This window comes from Peromyscus leucopus, chromosome 3 (genome assembly GCF_004664715.2).
Source record: "Peromyscus leucopus breed LL Stock chromosome 3, UCI_PerLeu_2.1, whole genome shotgun sequence".
Lineage (NCBI taxonomy): Eukaryota > Metazoa > Chordata > Mammalia > Rodentia > Cricetidae > Peromyscus > Peromyscus leucopus.
Window position 1 is genome coordinate 28,712,640 of NC_051065.1, and position 17,179 is coordinate 28,729,818.

Sequence of the window (17,179 nt, forward strand, 5' to 3'; positions counted from 1 at the left end):
CTTGTCTTTTGGTGTCAAGTAGGGATTTCTCCTACAGCCAAAGCACTGAGACACCTTGTTGACGGACATTTGGAACTAAAAACTCTGAGATGATCTGGCCTCCCCTTGTACTGTTTTTTCTCATATTATCTACCTCCAGCCAGAATGGCCTCCTACAATTCCTACAACAAATGCTCCAACTTGCTTCTCAGTGCCTTACTTCCCATCTGTGTAGAGCACCTCTGTGCTTTGTTCTTCAGTCAGTCATCAGTCTATCCATTCATCCGTTGATCTGTCCCTCTCTTCTTCTTCCTTTGCTTTTGTAGTACTCAGGATTATACCCAGGGTATCCTGCATGTACAGCTAGCCCTTTACTACTGAGCTAGATCCCTAGCAGCCTATTTTGTTTTGTGCTTTTGTTCTGTATGTAGAGGTCAAGCCCACAGATGAAATCTCTTTTTTTGTGAATGCAACTAGAATCCTGGTTTCAGTTAAGTTTATTTTGTTTAAGTCCCAGTCTTAGTTACTTTTCTATTGTTACAAGACACCATGACCAAGGCAACTTATAAAAAAAAAGCATTTAATTGGGGATGTATTTTTTATTTTCAGATGTGTAGAGTCTATCATGGCATTGAGCATGGAAGTAGGCAGGCATGGCACTGTATTTGTAACTGAGAAGTATGCCTGATCGACAAGCATGAGGCAGAGAGAACTAACTTGGTGGAATGGTGTGGACCTTTGGAACCTCAACCCCTCCCCTCCGTGACACACCTGCTTTAATAAAGCCACACCTCCTAATCTTTTCCAAACACTTCAACCCACTGGGGGCCATTGTCATTAAAACCACCACAGTCTATAACACACACACACACAAAATGTCTTCAGAGTCTTTGGTTCATGCTCCTACAAAACCCCCAATGAAACAGAATAATATTTAAATTTTTTAAGGTCCTGTAGACACACACAATCAAAAACAAGATCCTAAGTATCCAACTTGAGTTTTGGCCGACACAATTCTCTGTTGAGACAGAATGCTTTCATCACTCAGAGGCCTGCCTTGTTGTCTTTCTTTTTCCCCAGTGTCCTGTCTAACCCTGCAGCCAGGAGGCAACGGCCTCTTTAGCTTTTGTCATCACGGTATCAGATCTTCCTATAAATGAGATGATGTGTGTGGGGCGGGGTGTTTCACTTCTTTCACTCGGCTTCATGGTTCTGGGATTCATTCATATTCTTATATGTTACCTCTTGAGTAATTGAGTAACTTCACTGCACTTATTTATCCATGTCTCTGCTGATATTCGTTTTCTCTCCAGATTCAACTATTATGAGTAAAGTAAATGGCAATTGATAATTTCATAAAAGTGTTCTTTGTGAGTAGTTTGATTTGACATCTTTTGGGTAAAATGGAATGGAAGGGCCACTGGTGTTTATTGAACAGCCTGAGAAATGGCCAAGTATGTGCTCCAAAGTGACTGACCTATGTTTTCAATCTTATCTGAGAAATATAGGTGTTGCAATTGACTCATCTTTGTTAGTATCCTGAGATTTTGGCCTATTTAATTGTAGTCATTCTGTTGGATGTACAATGGTACTTCATTGTGATTTTGACTTGCAGTTACTTGCTCACCAAAGGTGAAAGAACTTTAAATAAATGTATTAATTATTGTTAGGATGATGATGTTGATGATGATACGTGGTGTTGCATGTGCCATGGCACACATATGGAAGTCAGAGTATAACTCTGTAGAATCAGTTCTCTTTGTTTACCCTTATTGTGGATTTCAGGGTTTGAACTCAGGTTGTCAGGCTTGCATGGGAAGTGTCTTTACCCCATTGAATCATCTCACTAGCCCAATTCTATAGGTTTGTGTAAGTATATATTGTATATTGAACATATTTCCTCCATCCCCCCTTCCTTTTTATGCCCACCATTAGTTTGTTGTTCCATTGCATACTTTAATTTCATGTGTTTTATATGTGTGTATATATATATATATGCACAATTTGATTTATCTATATAAAATCTAGGAAATGCAAATAGGAGAAAGCATATTTATTTTCCTGATACTGACTTAACGTTCTTAATGTGATTATCTTTGTGTGCATCTGGCTTTTTGTAAGTGAAATAGTGTGCACATGGTCATTTATATATCTTTCTTTGTAATGCTTCTATGGAAGTCTTATGCTGATTTAGAAATTTGGTTTTATTGAGTTGTAAGAGTTCTTTAAATATTATTGTATTGGTTAGGGTTTTTTTTTTTTTCTTTTTGTCAACTTGACACAAACCAGGAGAGGAAACTTCAATGAGAAAATGGCCTTCATCAGATTGGCTTGTAGACAAGTCTGCACAGCATTTTCTTTATTATTGATTGATATGGGAGGGCCCAGCCCACTGTGGGCATTGTAATTCCTGGGCAGTGTAAATTATAAAAAACAGGCTGAGTGAGCCATTGATAGCATGCTACTAAGCAGTGATCCTCCATGGCCTTTGCTCCAGTTCCTGCCTCCAGGTTCCTATTTGAGTGTCTGTCCCAACTTCCATGGATAGTAAACTACATATTGAAACAAACCCTTGCCTCTCCAAGTTGCTTTTGTCTGTGATGTTTTCTCACAGCAGTAGAAATCAAACTAAGACAATGATGACCGAATACTTTGCTAGGAATGTACTTTTAGAATTTGTTTTCCTATCTATTACTTGCCTCTTCCACTTCTCTTGTCTCTTTCTCTCCATCCCTTCTTCACGCTTGTGCATTCTTCCTTTGCTGGGATTAAACTAGGGGCTTTGTACATTAGGTGAATACTACAGCCTCACTTCTCCAGCCTTTATTCCTGTTTGTACTATTGTCATTTTAATAATTCTAATGTTATGATTATTATATTCTACATCTATCAAAGAAATTTGTACTTATTTCTTAGCACTAAGATGCTCTTTTATTATTTTCTAAAAGTTTATTATTTTGACTTCAGCACTAAGGGCTATGATCTGCCTTGAATTAAGTTTTATGTATAGATGTTGACCACAAGTTGAAGCTTATTTTTCATATGGATATTCTGTTCTTCCAACAAACTTTTCCATTCTCATTGAATTTCTTTGGCATCACTTTGGAAAATTAGTTGCCAATATGAGTGTGAGTTGTCAGAACTCATGGTCTTCCTACCTAGGTCCTCCTATCTAGCTTCCCTTGTGCTCAGATTACAGACATGTACACTGCACTCAGCTCTGAATTGTTGAAATGACCAACATGGCTTCGATTTTCACTGAGCTACTAGTCTCCATTTCAATCAGCATTCATAAAAACTTGAATTTTCTCTGTCTAGGGTTGATTTGCCAGCCATGCACTGAACACCCCCTTCTTACAAATGCTGGGAAAACTATATCATGCTCCACCATGGGATGACATCTGTCACTGAGTTTTAGCATGGGTTGCAACATGCTTCTTGGCATTTTCTTTTGCTAACATTAAAAGTTATTTTTAAACCCTATTTACAAAATACAGACTTCAATAATATAGCAAACCAGTTTTTCATTTCTATCATGTGCCATGATGCTTTTAAATACAATGCAGTCAATTGTTGTGCTTTTCTCTTTTCCATTTTTTATTCCTTTATTATATGTTTCCGTATTAAGTTTATTTTTTAAGATTTATTTTACTTTATGTATATGAATATTCACCATATGCATGTGTGTGCCTTGTGCTTTTGGAGGTCAAAAGAAGGCATCAGATCCCCTGGAACTGCAGTCACAGATGGTAGTGAGCCACCATGTGGGTGCTAGCTCTTCGTAAGAGCAACAAATGCTAACTCCTTATCCATCTCTCTAGTCTTTTGAGTTTATATTGTAAACATCCTCGTCGTAAGCCAATAGATTGAATGGCAAGTGGAATTTAAAAATTAAAATTATGTGTGTGCTGACCACCTTCTGTAACTAGTCAAGGCTCCTAGCAGTGGGATTGGGATATCAACCCAGCTATAAACCTTTCAACCTACAATTTGTCCTGCCTGCAAGATATACAAAATTTATTGGAGTGGCTGTGGTAAATAGGTATGGCTCCCATAGACTCATGTGTTTGAATGCTTCGTCCATAGGGAGTGGCACTTGTTGGAAATAATGGCTTTTTCAGAGGAATTGTGTCACTGTCAGGGTGGGCTTTGAGGTCTCACATGCTCAAGCTATACCCAGTGTGGTACCCAATATGGTACACAACTTGCTTCCACTGCCTACAGATCAAGATGTAGAACTCCCAGCTCCTTTTCTAGCACCATGACTGTCTGCATGCTACCATGAGCATAATGAACTAAACTTCTGAAAATGTAAGCCAGGCCCACTTAAATGTTTTACTTTTTTTTTAAATAAATATTTTTTTTATAATTAAATTTTACATATCAGCCACCGATACCCCTGTCCTCCCTCCTCCCACCCCCCAAACTTCTCCCCCAATTTGCCCCCCCATCCCCACCTCCTCCAAGGCAAGGTTTCCCCTGGGGATTCAGCTCAGCTTGGTAGATTCAGCTGAGGCAGGTGCAGTCCCCTCCTCCCTACACCAAGGCTGAGCAAAGTGTCTCAGCATAGGCCCTAGGTTCCAAAAAGCCAGCTCATGCACCAAGGACAGGTCCCAGTCCCACTGCCTGGGGACCTCCTAAACAATTCAATCTCATCAACTGTCTCACTTATTCAGAGGGCCTGGTCCAGTTTCGTGGGGGCTCCTCAGCTATTGGTTCACAGTTCATGTGTTTCTGCTAGTTTGGCTATTTGTCCCCATGCTTTTTCCAATCATGGTCTCAATACCTCTTGCTCATATAATCCCTCCTCTCTCTCACTGATTGGACTCCTGGAGCTCCACCTGGGATTGGCTGTGGATCTCTGCATCTGCTTCCACCAGTCACTGGATGAGTTCTATCATGACAGTTAGAGTGTTCAGCCATCCGATCACCAGAGTAGGTCAGTTCAGGCACTCTCTTGACCATTGCCAGTAGTCTATAGTAGAGGTATCTTTGTGGATTTTTGGTGACCTCTTTAGCACTCTGCTTCTTCCTATTCCCATGGGGTCTTCATTTATCATGGTATCTCCTTCCTTGTTCTCCCTCTCTGTTCTTGATCCAGCTGGGATCTCCCCTCCCCTAAGCTCTCTTTCCCCATGACCCTTACCTTCCATTACCCCCTCCCCTCCATGTCCAGTTTGCTCATGTAGATCTCATCCATTTCTCTGTCACTGGGCAATCCCTGTGTCTTTCTTAGGGTCCTCTTTACTAGGTAGTCTCCCTGGAGTTGTGAGTTGCAGTCTGGTTATCCTTTGCTTTACATCAAATATCCACTTATGAGTGAGCACATACCATGTTTGTCTTTCTGAGTCTGGGTTACCTCACTCAGGATGATTTTTTTTCTAGTTCCATCCATTTGCCTGCAGATCTCATGATGTCATTGTTTTTCTCTGCTAAGTAGTACTCCATTGTGTATATGTACCACATTTTATTTATCCATTCTTCAGTTGAAGGGCATCTAGGTTGTTTCCAGGTTCTGGCTATTACAAATAATGCTGCTATGAACATTGCTGAGCATGTGAACTTCTGATATGATTGAGCATTCCTTGGGTATAAGCCCAAGAGTGGTATAGCTGGGTCTTGAGGGAGGTTGATTCCTAATTTTCTAAGGAAGTGCCATACAGATTTCCAAAGTGGCTGTACAAGTTTGCATTCCCACCAACAGTGTAGGAGTGTTCCACTTGCTCCACATCCTCTCCAACATAAGCTGTCTTCAGTGTTTTTAATCTTGGCCATTCTGACAGGTCATAAGAGTTGTTATGGTCATGGTGTCTCTTCACAGCAGTAGAAACCCTAACTAAGACAGAAGTTCATTCCAGGGACTGGGGTATTGCTGTGATAGTATGGACCATGTTTTTATTTGGAAGAATGTGGGATTTGGGACTGTGGATTAGAAAAGCAGTTGCATGCTTCAAGTGGGGCTTAATGGGCCATCCAGTAGGAGCATGGAGGACAGTGGTGCTAGGGTGATTTGAACTGTGGGGTGCTGGCTCAAGAGGTTTCAGAGGATAAGAATTTTAGTATGTGGCCTAGAGATAATTCTTGTGATATTTTGGTGAAGAATGTGGCTGCTTCTTTCTCTTGTCTGATTAAGTCTGCCTGAGGCTAAAGTGAAGAGTTTTGAATTAATTGCATTGGCAGAGCAAATCTCAGAACAGCCTAGTATAGACTCTGTTGTGTGGTTATTAGTGTTGACTCTTAAGATTTATAATGAAAAAGGACAAGCTGAGCAAGGAAAAATACAAAATGTACAGAAATAGAAGAAAAAGGATACTAGAAAGTGGAACGGAGCTAAATCCTGTCTTCAAGGAGGAAGACACATTAAAAATGGAATAAAGAGAGTGGTGACCTCAGGGCAAGACCCCACCCAGCTAAGTTTTCAATTTGTATAAAGGGATTAAAGAACAGCTTATGTTCAGGCATGGTGGTGTGCTAATGTAGAAAGGCAATCTCTCTATGATGACTACACCTTGGCTTTATGCTGAATGGAAGCCTTGAATGCTTGGATTGAAGAAATAGGAAAGAAAATTGAGTCATTTATAAAAGTTATACCGGGCCCCAAAGAAACTTTCACTGATTTCTTACAAAGGCTATCTTTAGCAGCAAATAGAATGATACCAAATTCAGAAGTTAGACAGATAATAATTGAATTTCTGGCTCTTGCAAATACTACTGTACAATGCAAAAGAGTAATCAGGCTGTTAACGGCAAGATCAGCACCCTTGGATGAATGGATCTGAGATACAATAAATATTGACTCTCATGACCATGATGATACTTAGATAGGAGAGGTGATTTCCAGACTTTTGAAGAGAAATTGAAATGTCAAATGTTTCAATTTTGCTAAACAAGGTCACCTAAATTGGGACTGTAAACCGGGTGTTTCTAGAAACAATGTTTTTGCTAAGAATAATTTCAACAGAACAGCCCTCCCTTCTGGATTATGCAGAAGGTGTGGCAAAGGTAGACATTGGACTAACAAGGGACACATAAGATAATCCTTTGCCTTTGCCATTGGGAAACTCCCTGAGGGCCTCTCACAGACCCCCATGTCAAATTTGGTTCAGTCCTTTCCTGTCACTGTGGAAGAAACTCCTTCCCAGAGTAATTGAAGAACCTAATGCCTATTGTAAAAAACCATACTGCTCTGGATGATAGAACAAAAGTATAAGAGGGAAAAAATCAGGAAAAATCATAAATCAAGTTTGATAAAGATTAGATTTGGAATCTCCTCAAAGTTAGGGTTGAGGAAGGGTTTTGTTTTTGTCTTTCAGGAAAATAAAGACAGCCATCTTAAAGAATTTAAAGACTTTTGGGCAAATAAGCATCCAAAGAAGGGATATCTACCCAGAAAAAATTACCAAGACAAGGAATAATGTGACCTAATGCGATCTCTGAAGTCTCCAAAAAGTTGATAGAACCCCACAATGATGATTTCATTAGGATAATACCACTAAGATGACAAATACCACCCCAAGATTGGCTTTGGTCTACAAACTGCTCAGGACAATTTTGAGATGGCTAGCTAGGATGATCCAGCCTCACAGACTACTTGAGCAAGGATTTGAGACAAGCCCTGCACTTTCCCATTATGCAGAGACTGGACAAATGATACAGCTAACTCTCTCAAGACTTGACAATTAACCCCCAAATTTTCTTTTCAGGATTCCCTTAAGATGCTTTCGCCCCCAGACAGCAGGAAGTAATTTTAAGAACACAATGCCCACTTTCCCAAGAGGTGGGGTGGGTAGCTTTTGGTCACTCAGTAGGTTATGGAAAATTTTCATTGTTTAGGGTGTTTTATTACAAAGGAGATTAGATTCAGGGTTCTTGTTATTGAATCTACTCTGAAAAAAATAGAAATAATAAGATAAAAGGGTAGATTATTGAATCTACTCTGAAAAGAGAAAAGGGAGAATATGGATATGATAAGGTAGATTATTGAATCTACTTTTAAAAAGAAACTACTAGTTTTAAATATTTTACATTGGATTTGATTTTTGTATATTGTACACAAATTGTGTATAGTGATACAAATTTGAGATTAATTTTGTTAGAAAATACTGTACGTATATTTCTAATCTTGTTCAAGGTATTGTACCTGTGCAGCTCATTTAACAATATAATGCAAATTGCTAGTCCTTGAAAGTTATTATTACCAACTAATTACGACATAAAGAAATGCAAGTTAGTATTTAGTCACCTATTACAAATGAACTTGTAGTCATATTAGGTATGTTTTTAAGGTCAAACAGAAATATATTTTAGATAGACAGGTCATCTTCAAACACTTCAGAGATCTGCAGAATATGGCATTTAAGATTTTTAATAACATAGATTTTTTTTCTTATGACAATGAGATATGTCTGCTCTTGGCAGCACCAATCTACTTCAGAGAAGATGATGGGCATTGAAGAAATTCCATATGGAGCTTACTTTCTTTGTGGCAAGTTAGCCACTGGGCAAGAAAATGCCCTTGCCTCAATTTCTGACAGTATGCTGTCCAAATGGACAAGCAGGACACAAAAGAAAGGACTGCCAAACCTTGCCAAGACAAGATGGGAAGGCCCTTTAGAAAATCCTGCTTCACAGATGACTCTATCAGATATGCTAGGCCTGTAGGCCAAAGATGGGTGCCCCAATGTTGCAGAGAAATCTTGGGTGATTGTCCAGGCAGCCAGCTGTTTCTGTCATCTCACATTTTTTGGAAGTTGCTTGTTTGCACTTCCTGCTTACTTAGGTACTATTTCCTTCTCAGGTCTCTTAGGGAATTGGAGATTAGATAGTTTTCCTTGTTAGCAAATTCAGAAAAGAAACTCACTAAATATGTATAAAGTGCATAAGTTTGAAAGACATCAAAAGATAGTTTTTGGTTAGTAATACAAGTTAGGATAGAAAATGAATTAGATACAACATTTTGGACTCACCAAAATAGAATAAATAATGGAGTATTTTCTCTGAATTTGCCAAATGTTAATGGACTGGACATTGTTAATGTAATTCTTGACTATTGTATATACTTATTGTACTTATGGTATATAATTTTTCTTATATTAATTATAACTTTATTTTATTATTTTAGACAAAAAAAGGGGGAGATGTGGCGATATGTTTTGTACCCTAATAAACTTGCCTGAGGGTCAGAGGACAGAGTCAGCCACTAGATTAAACATAGAGGTCAGGCAGTGGTGGCACATGCCTTTAATCCTAGCATTTGAGATCTCATGCCTTTGCTTGGGAAGCACACATGCCTTTAATCCCAGGAAGTAATATGGCAGGACATAGAAAGGTATATAAGGTGTGAGGAAACAGGAACTCACTGTTTTTAGGCTGAGGATTTCGTAGAGATAAGGATTAGTGGCTGGCTGCTTTGCTTCTCTGATCTTTCAGCTTTCACCCTGATATCTGGCTCAAGTCTTTTTATTAAAAGAGCATCTAAGATTCGAACAACAGTGGTGCACTCCTTTAATCCCAGTACTCAGAAGGCAGAGGCTGGTGGATCTCTGAGTTTGCGGCCAGCCTGGTCTACAGATTGAGTTTCAGGACAGCCAAGCCTAGGCAGTGAAGGAAACCATAGAAAACAGAAATCTGGTGAAGACTTAATTGAATGAAGGGGCCATATTCCAGCCCCAGCAAGCAGCAGAACTTGGCAGCTTTGTCCATGTGGTTCTGGCTTTAGAGTCACAGATATAAGAAAGGGGTTATGAAATTTCCCTCCACAATTAAGGAAGCCATTGAGACCAGACATGTGTCAAGGGTGTCCCTGAATGGAAGCCCAGAGAGACCATTGTGTGAATCTGTGAAGTTGAAGCCTGGATTGCCTTGGAGACCCCAAAATGTTGGAGATGCCAGAGCTGTGGGATACCTGCCGAGGAGAGCGGCTAACAGGGAGTGGAACCAGCCCAAGAGAAAGAAGCATGTTGCGGTCAACAAAGATAAAAGGAGTTGGAGATCTGAAGAGCATTTTGACATCAGACATGGAGATACAGAGTTTGGAGTTTGCCCAGCTGGTTTTCTGTCTAGCTTTAGTCCAGTATTTCCTCATTACTCTCCCTTCCCTGTGTTTTGGAACATTAATATATATCCTGTGCTATTATATGTTGGAAGTATATGACTGGTTTTTTGATTTTGATTTTATAGGGGATTATAGTTAAGAGATTGCATGAATCTCAGAAGAGACTTTGAACTTTGGATTTTTAAATAAGTTTGAGACTGTTATAGACTATGGGTACTTTTGGAGTTGGACTGAATGCATTTCTGCATTATGGTATGGCCACAAGTCTATGGGGACCAGGGAGTGGAATGTGGTGGTTTGAATAGAAATGCCCCTTCCCCCATAGACTCAGGAGTGGCATACTAGGAGGCATGGCCTTATTAGAGGAAGTGTGTCTCACTTCTTACTACCTTCAGATCAAGACATAGAACTCTACCTTCTCTAGCATTATATCTGCCTGCATGCTGATGCTATGCTTTCCATCATGAGGATAATGGACTAAACCTCTGAAACTGTAAGCCAGCCCCAATTAAATGTTTCCCTTTATAAGAGTTGTCATGGTCATGGTATCTCTTCACAACAGTAGAAACCCTGACAAAGACAGCCACGTTCACTTGATATCCATGGGAGGCCTGCTGTTTTCTAAAGGGAAACAGAGGGTGAATGGATCTGGGAGATGGGGGGGCAGGGGCTGGAAGAAGTGGAAGGAGGGGAAACTGTGGTTAGGATGTAATATATGAGAAAAGAATAAATAAACTTAAAAATTGTGTGTGTGTGTGTGTGTGTGTGTGTGTGTGTATACACGTGCATATGAATTTGTGTGTGTCTAAAGTCAGCATCAGGTGTCTTCTTCAATCACTCTCCACCTTAATTTTTTAGACAGGGTGTCTCCTTGAGCCCAGAGCTCACCAATTGTCTAGAGTAGCTGACCAGTGAGATTTGGAGGTCCCATCCCCCCAGAGCTGGGCTTGCAGACATGTGACACCATACCCAGCTTTTACATGGGTACTAGGGATCTAAATTCAACTTCTCATGCCTATGCCATAGGCACATTACCGACTGAGCCAACTCCCCAGCCCCCAGTGACTGACTTCTTGTGATTGGATTTTATAAACGTTATTGCTAACGTTTCTGCAGGTAGATGGGGCTGGAATTCACCATAATGCAACCTGTACTCCAGCCCATACAGTGTGTACAGCCATGCACTTCCTGTTCCAGTTGAGCATTCACAGCTGCTGCTGAGATCTCATTACTAGTAGCTCTGGGCTATTGCAGAGAGGGGTCATAGTTCTCCTTTCTGCTCATTATATAGGATTCATTTTCACAAGGTAAGCAATTTTCTTTGTGATTCAGTATTTATTATTTTGCTGAAGATATTTATTTAAAGTTGTCTTATTTTCTCTTCTCTCTGTTTCACACACAGCAGCTTAGGCTTCCTCCATTGTTAATATGCCTAATGGCTTTCACAGCGAGAACACGTTATCTGTAATTGGGCGTGCGTTGATGATGTGCCTCAGCAGCCATCAGCATTCGATTCTGACAGTGTGTAAGAGTTAGAATAAATGTCTTGGGCGGCTGTTGTTATCTCTAATCCACCACTGCTGAACCAGAATAATGGTAGATGGCAGGGCAGACAGCCTCAAGGCTCCTAGAGGGGGCTGATTTCTGCAGCAGCTTGTGTACAGTGCCTGTCATAAAAGCTTAGGGTTTGAGGTGTGGGTGCCATGTGGCTGGCAAGGCAGCAACATCATGTGTGGACCATGGACGTGTATTGAATTTATATTAGCTTCTTTTGTAAAGCAGAGTGAAAGTACACAATGCCATAAGTAACGTGTACAGAAACATTGGGCTTTTGTTTCATCCTGGAGCACAGACACCAGCCAGCTCTCTGGTGTTTGAATGGAAGCTGATCTGCAGCCTGCAGCTGTTTTGCCTTCATTTGGGGAACAAGTGCAGCCTTCCTCGTTACTTCCATCTATCCAGGAGAGAGGGGCATCTGTTGTCATGTCCATTATTCATCTGCGAGAAACAGTTTAACTTAATTATCTTTGCTGCTGCTGGAGGCTGGCTTGGCTCTCTCTTCCCTTAGAAAGGATAATAGGATGTGATGCTGCAAATATGTTTTAATTAGTGAGCTTATGGCGCCGGCAGCACCTCACTGAGCTCATAGATGGGTTTGTAGAGGATCTCTGCAGCGGAACCCAGAAGCCTGGGGTTGTGTGCACCTTTTTAGATCCAGGTTTCCGTCTGAAGCAGCCGAGCAGAGTGCTGATGTCCTTAGTATCGTCATTCCTGTCTGACTCTGGAAGAGACACATAGACTTCCCAGGTTGCTTCATGTGCTTCCCTGGCACTGTACTTTTACTAGCTTTGGAAAAGAAATACATCTTTACTCCAGCATAGCATAGCACACATTCTGGGAAAATGCTTTATTCTGAGCCCTTATTTCCAAACAAAGGCATTTGGACTATGAGAGATTGTGGGCACTTGTCATCTCTGACTTTAGAACTCTCCATAACTATTGAGGTTCTAGAGGCTTGCAGCCCATTACATCAGAAGCTCTAGGACCCAAAGACTGGAACCTTTGGTTAGATCCACACATATTATGCCAATGGAAACATTGTAGGTTCAGCTGGTCCTTGCAATGCCAATCTACATTTGTCTTTGAGAAAATGTAAGTAGGGACTTCTGGTAGCCAATGCCTTATTTACCATTCCTTGGAATTTCCCTCTTGGCAGAGTTTTTGTAACCTTTTATTTTTAACATGCCTTGGTAAGTCTTAATAAGTCCTATGAGACTGGCTGGTCAGATGGTGTTTTCACTTTTGAGGAGTGAAAGCCCAGCCTTAGAAAGGACTGGGCCAAGGAAAACCGCCTTGCTGGTGGATGCTTAGGTTAGCGTAGAATCTACGTTCTAACTGCTGAATCTAAGGGGATGGCATGAGGAGGTAGAATGCCACTGAGAGATGCTACTCCTGATCACTTTTTACTCTGAAGATAGCTCATAGTTGAAAGCACAAAGAAATGCATTTTCTCTTACTATAGGCTGGATAATTCCTTTGTCTTTGTATAATCAAATATTTTCTTGTTTTCTGAGAGAAAGGGCAGAGCTACAAAACTCTTGTCTCCTGTATTCACGAGGTAGAAACTGACTGAGGAGCAGGTATTGGTGCTCTGCCCTGAGAGATATCTCCCAGCTACGTGGGGAGACACACACCTCTCAGTACTCTGCTTTCTTCTGGTAGACTCGAGAAAATGCCTGAAACTCCCTTCTCAGAGTGTCACACGCCTTCAGGCAGCAGTGAAACCAGACAGCATGGTTGGTCTGGGGTGGGAGAAAGCACTTACAGAAGGAAAAGAGTCTGTGCTGATGGCAATAAAAGCCACCAGCATCAACAGAGCAGGGGCGGGGCTATTGCTGGAGAGCCCCCTGTTTCTCCCGGCTGTCCAGTGCATGAGCTGAATAGGAAGAGAGAGGGGTCCTCCCTCTCCGTTTTAAGGAGCAATTGGTAACAAACTCTACAAGTGAATCTGTTAGAAAGGGCCTTAGTTTGGGGCTGATTGGCAACATTGTAAGTGGGAAATGGCTAAAAATATTATTGGTCTGGACACAGATATGTCTAATTGGCAAGTTAAAGTTTGATTGTGGCCTTGACTTAGGATGGTGACATTTAATGAAAAACAATGTAGGGATGTATGTGTAAAAACAAAACAAAACAAAACAACTTGACACAGCAGCAAATCATCATGGACATGTAGCTCTGGTAGATCATATTTTATTGTATTAAGTTTAGATGTGCACAGATAATACAGTGATTTCATTTTCCCTGACTTCCCTTAAGAGGTCTCCAGCCCGCTGAGTGAGAGGGGGCAGTGGACTAATTTTAGAGCATCTGGGCAGACCTAATTTGAAGTGCAAGTCTGGCAGCTCTGCTTTGGGGTGGTGTTCTTTTGGACTGGAGCCCATGGTGTTACCTGCAGTGGTATGTGAAAAAACTGGGTTTAGATGATCTCACAGTGGAAGGAAAGGGGGCATTTGGATCTCTGGGGATGCCTCCTGTACTGTTCTGTGACTCCTGAGAGCACCTAACTGACATCAGAAGCTGAAGGCCTGGGTCAGGGAACAGGGTCCCTTTTCTTTACTGTCTTAGAGCTCTGTGATCCCACTGGCTGGATTGGCCACACCTTCTCCTGATGTGGTGATGAGCTGTGGAGCTGTTCTGAGTCCTTCCACTATATACCTTGTGTCTTACTCTGGCAAGGTTTTAGCCAGTGGCTGAGCTCTTTCTACATTTGTCTGTAGGCCGTGTGGAGACATCTGGGACTCTCACCCTCACAGAATGGAGGTGGGCTGGTGCACATACATTTAGACATTTTTCTCTTATTGACCTCACTGCTGTTTTAAATGATCACAAGAGCCCCCATGAAATGATCTTAGTTAGGAGTTCTAGGCAGGAAGCCAGGTTAAAGGCTTTTCCTTGGACTTGTCTAACACCATGTCTAGCCTCGCTGGGACTTCAGCTTATCCAGGGAGGGCAGACATACATAATGTATGTAACACAGGTATCTGGCTGCTGGCTTGCGAACTCTCTGGACTGCCTTGCAGTCAGCTGAAGCTCTAAGAGTGGCTTTTTACTTCTTCTGTGGGCTCGGTGTTTCCCTTCTGTCATGTGTGGTGAGATGGTTCTGTGGAACCTGATTTACTACAGAAGAAGGAAAGCAGCATGCACCATCTCCTTTCAGTGTCTCTGTGGTTCTAGCACAGTATTTCCACTTAGGGATAAAAGGGACTTTCAGATGAAACCTGGAGATGTAGAGGAAATCATCCTGGGCGCTCACAGGCAGCGAGGTGCCGCGCTGAGGTTTCATACCCTCTCTCCATCCTGTTACCCTCTGCCCTCCGGAATGTGCCGCCATTCTCCATCAGCTCCCTTTACAGGGTGTGCTGGGTTTGCCAGAGATTCCGCAGTGCAATTACTTTTACACGGGTCAGTGGATGAGGGTTTTTCATGTGATTGAAAACCCTGAAAAGATAGTGCTTTTCCTACGTTTTTAATTAGCCAAGCCGAAACTTCTGATGTGCAACCGATGGCCTGGGTTCAGCTTCTGCTTTATATTCAGTACAATATGTGGAACGGTGTTGGCACTTGCTGAGGTTAATAGCAAAGGCAGAGTAATGAAAACAGCAGCAGCAGATATAAACAGTTGGCTCAGAATCCCCAGCAAGTGAGTGACATTGCAGGACCGAGGCAGGTGCATGCTGGGCCAGGGTGGGGTCAGGAGTTTTCATTCTTGGCTGAGAAAGCCATCTAAAGGAAAGATTTAAGCCTTTGTGCCTATGGAGGGGGCTTTTCTTAATTATGCTCTAGTTAAGGATGCAATTGTTCTGCATGTACTTCCCCCACATAGATTTGAGTGTGTGTGTGTGTGTGTGTGTGTGTGTGTGTGTGTGTGTTTCAAAGATGTTTCCTAAAAGAGCGATGATGAATATTAACCTGGACAGTCTCACAAGGGTGGTGTGATGGCTTGCAGTGCTGGCATCAAATGTTGCATTTAGCTTTCTATGGTCTGGGTAGTACTTTGCCTTGCATATGGATGGTAATGTGTTTCTCTGTGAGGTTAATGTGGCTCTTTTGGATGTGTTTTCCAGTTCAGGAAGCCCCACATGGCACTGTTTTTATTCTTGCATCATCTTTACTGGGTGTTGACCTTTAGGCCTGGAATTGGTCTGCTCTGAAAACAGATGAAACATGAATGAGAATCATCTCATGTGTGTGGATCGTCACTAGGAAAATGAGAAGAGTCTGTCCGTAGTGATTTGGGATGCAGAGTTATTACAAACCACAGTGAATTGTGTGTGTGTGTGTGTGTGTGTGTGTGTGTGTGTGTGTGTGTGTTCATTAGGAAAATGAGAAGAGTCTATCCTTAGTGATTTGGGATGCGGAGTTATTACAAACCACAGTGAATTCAGAGTGTCTGTGTGTATGTGAGGTAGAATCATCTTTTGTGTGTGTGTGTGTGTGTGTGTGTGTGTGTGTGTCTTCATAAGGAAAATGAGAAGAGTTTGTCCTTAGTGATTTGGGATGTGGAGTTACTACAAACCACAGTGAATTCAGGGTGCGTGGTGTGTGTGTGTGTGTGTGTGTGTGTGTGTGTGGTGTGTGTGTGTGTGTGTGTGTGTGTGTGTGTGTGTGTCTTCATAAGGAAAATGAGAAGAGTTTGTCCTTAGTGATTTGGGATGTGGAGTTACTACAAACCACAGTGAATTCAGGGTGCGTGGTGTGTGTGTGTGTGTGTGTGTGTGTGTGTGTGTGTGTGTGTGTGTGGTGTGTGTGTGTGTGTGTGTTAGAATCATCCTGATCCAAACTCCTAAAGCACAGTAAGATGTGATGCTGAAGCGGTGCTGAACACTGCTACTGACAGAGCCAGTTACGCTGGTTTTCCCTGCGCAGGCCTGGAGCTTTACTGTGTATCATGGTGAAGTCTGGTGTGCTGTCTCCAGAAGATGTTGCATAATCCTAATAAATAGGAGCAGAAAGGAGACCTAGAGTGTATAATGATGGGAACCAATCTGATTTTCTACTTCAAGCTATAATTCCAAATCATTTATTTTCTTTACTCCATCTTCTATATACTCAGTTGATCTTTAGAGTTTAATAACCAAGATAGTAAAGGATACAATGCTTCGTTACTGAATTTAGGTAAAATTTACCCTATAAGGCTTAGAGATGTGAACATTCTCTTTTCTTTTTCCATGACTTCCCTCCTAAGCTTTTTGTTGGCAAGAGCTCTTTATATCTGTAGTAAAGCTCTACACATGACCTAGTGATTAAAACAAGCCCTGCTTCTTTAAAAATGCTAGAAAAAGAAGAATCCTCAGTCCCCGTGTGAATTCAGGTGGGCGGTCCTCGCTGTTCTTAGGTGGCCCACTGGTTAAGGCTTTTGTTGCTACAGTGTCTTTCTGTCACCTGTTGCCTGTCTGTGGCTAATACTGAAGGGGAATTTCTTCAATGCTTTTTTATTCCCACAACTGCAAAATATGGATACTATAAGAAGGAAGAGAGGTTGTGGAGAGAAAACCAATTTGATACATTTTAAAAATCAGACTAGTATGTAAATAAATGCTTTTATTTTTAACAAACCTTGATTTCTATAGAAAACAGTGTTAG

At 41.4% G+C, this 17,179-nt stretch overlaps 1 protein-coding gene across 4 annotated transcripts in view; it reads left to right on the forward strand.

Annotated features, from left to right (window-relative positions):
- The window catches only part of Elapor2 (endosome-lysosome associated apoptosis and autophagy regulator family member 2), a 176,666-nt gene that overhangs the window by 41,857 nt on the left and 117,630 nt on the right, over positions 1 to 17,179 (forward strand). The window contains exon 1 of one of the 4 annotated variants that reach the window (XM_028862109.2): positions 10,866 to 11,340. The exons of the other annotated variants lie outside the window; for them this stretch is intronic. The gene's annotated coding sequence lies outside the window, so the exon portion shown is untranslated. Of the gene's footprint in view, positions 1 to 10,865; positions 11,341 to 17,179 lie in introns of those variants that run through there. 4 annotated transcript variants of the gene reach the window in all.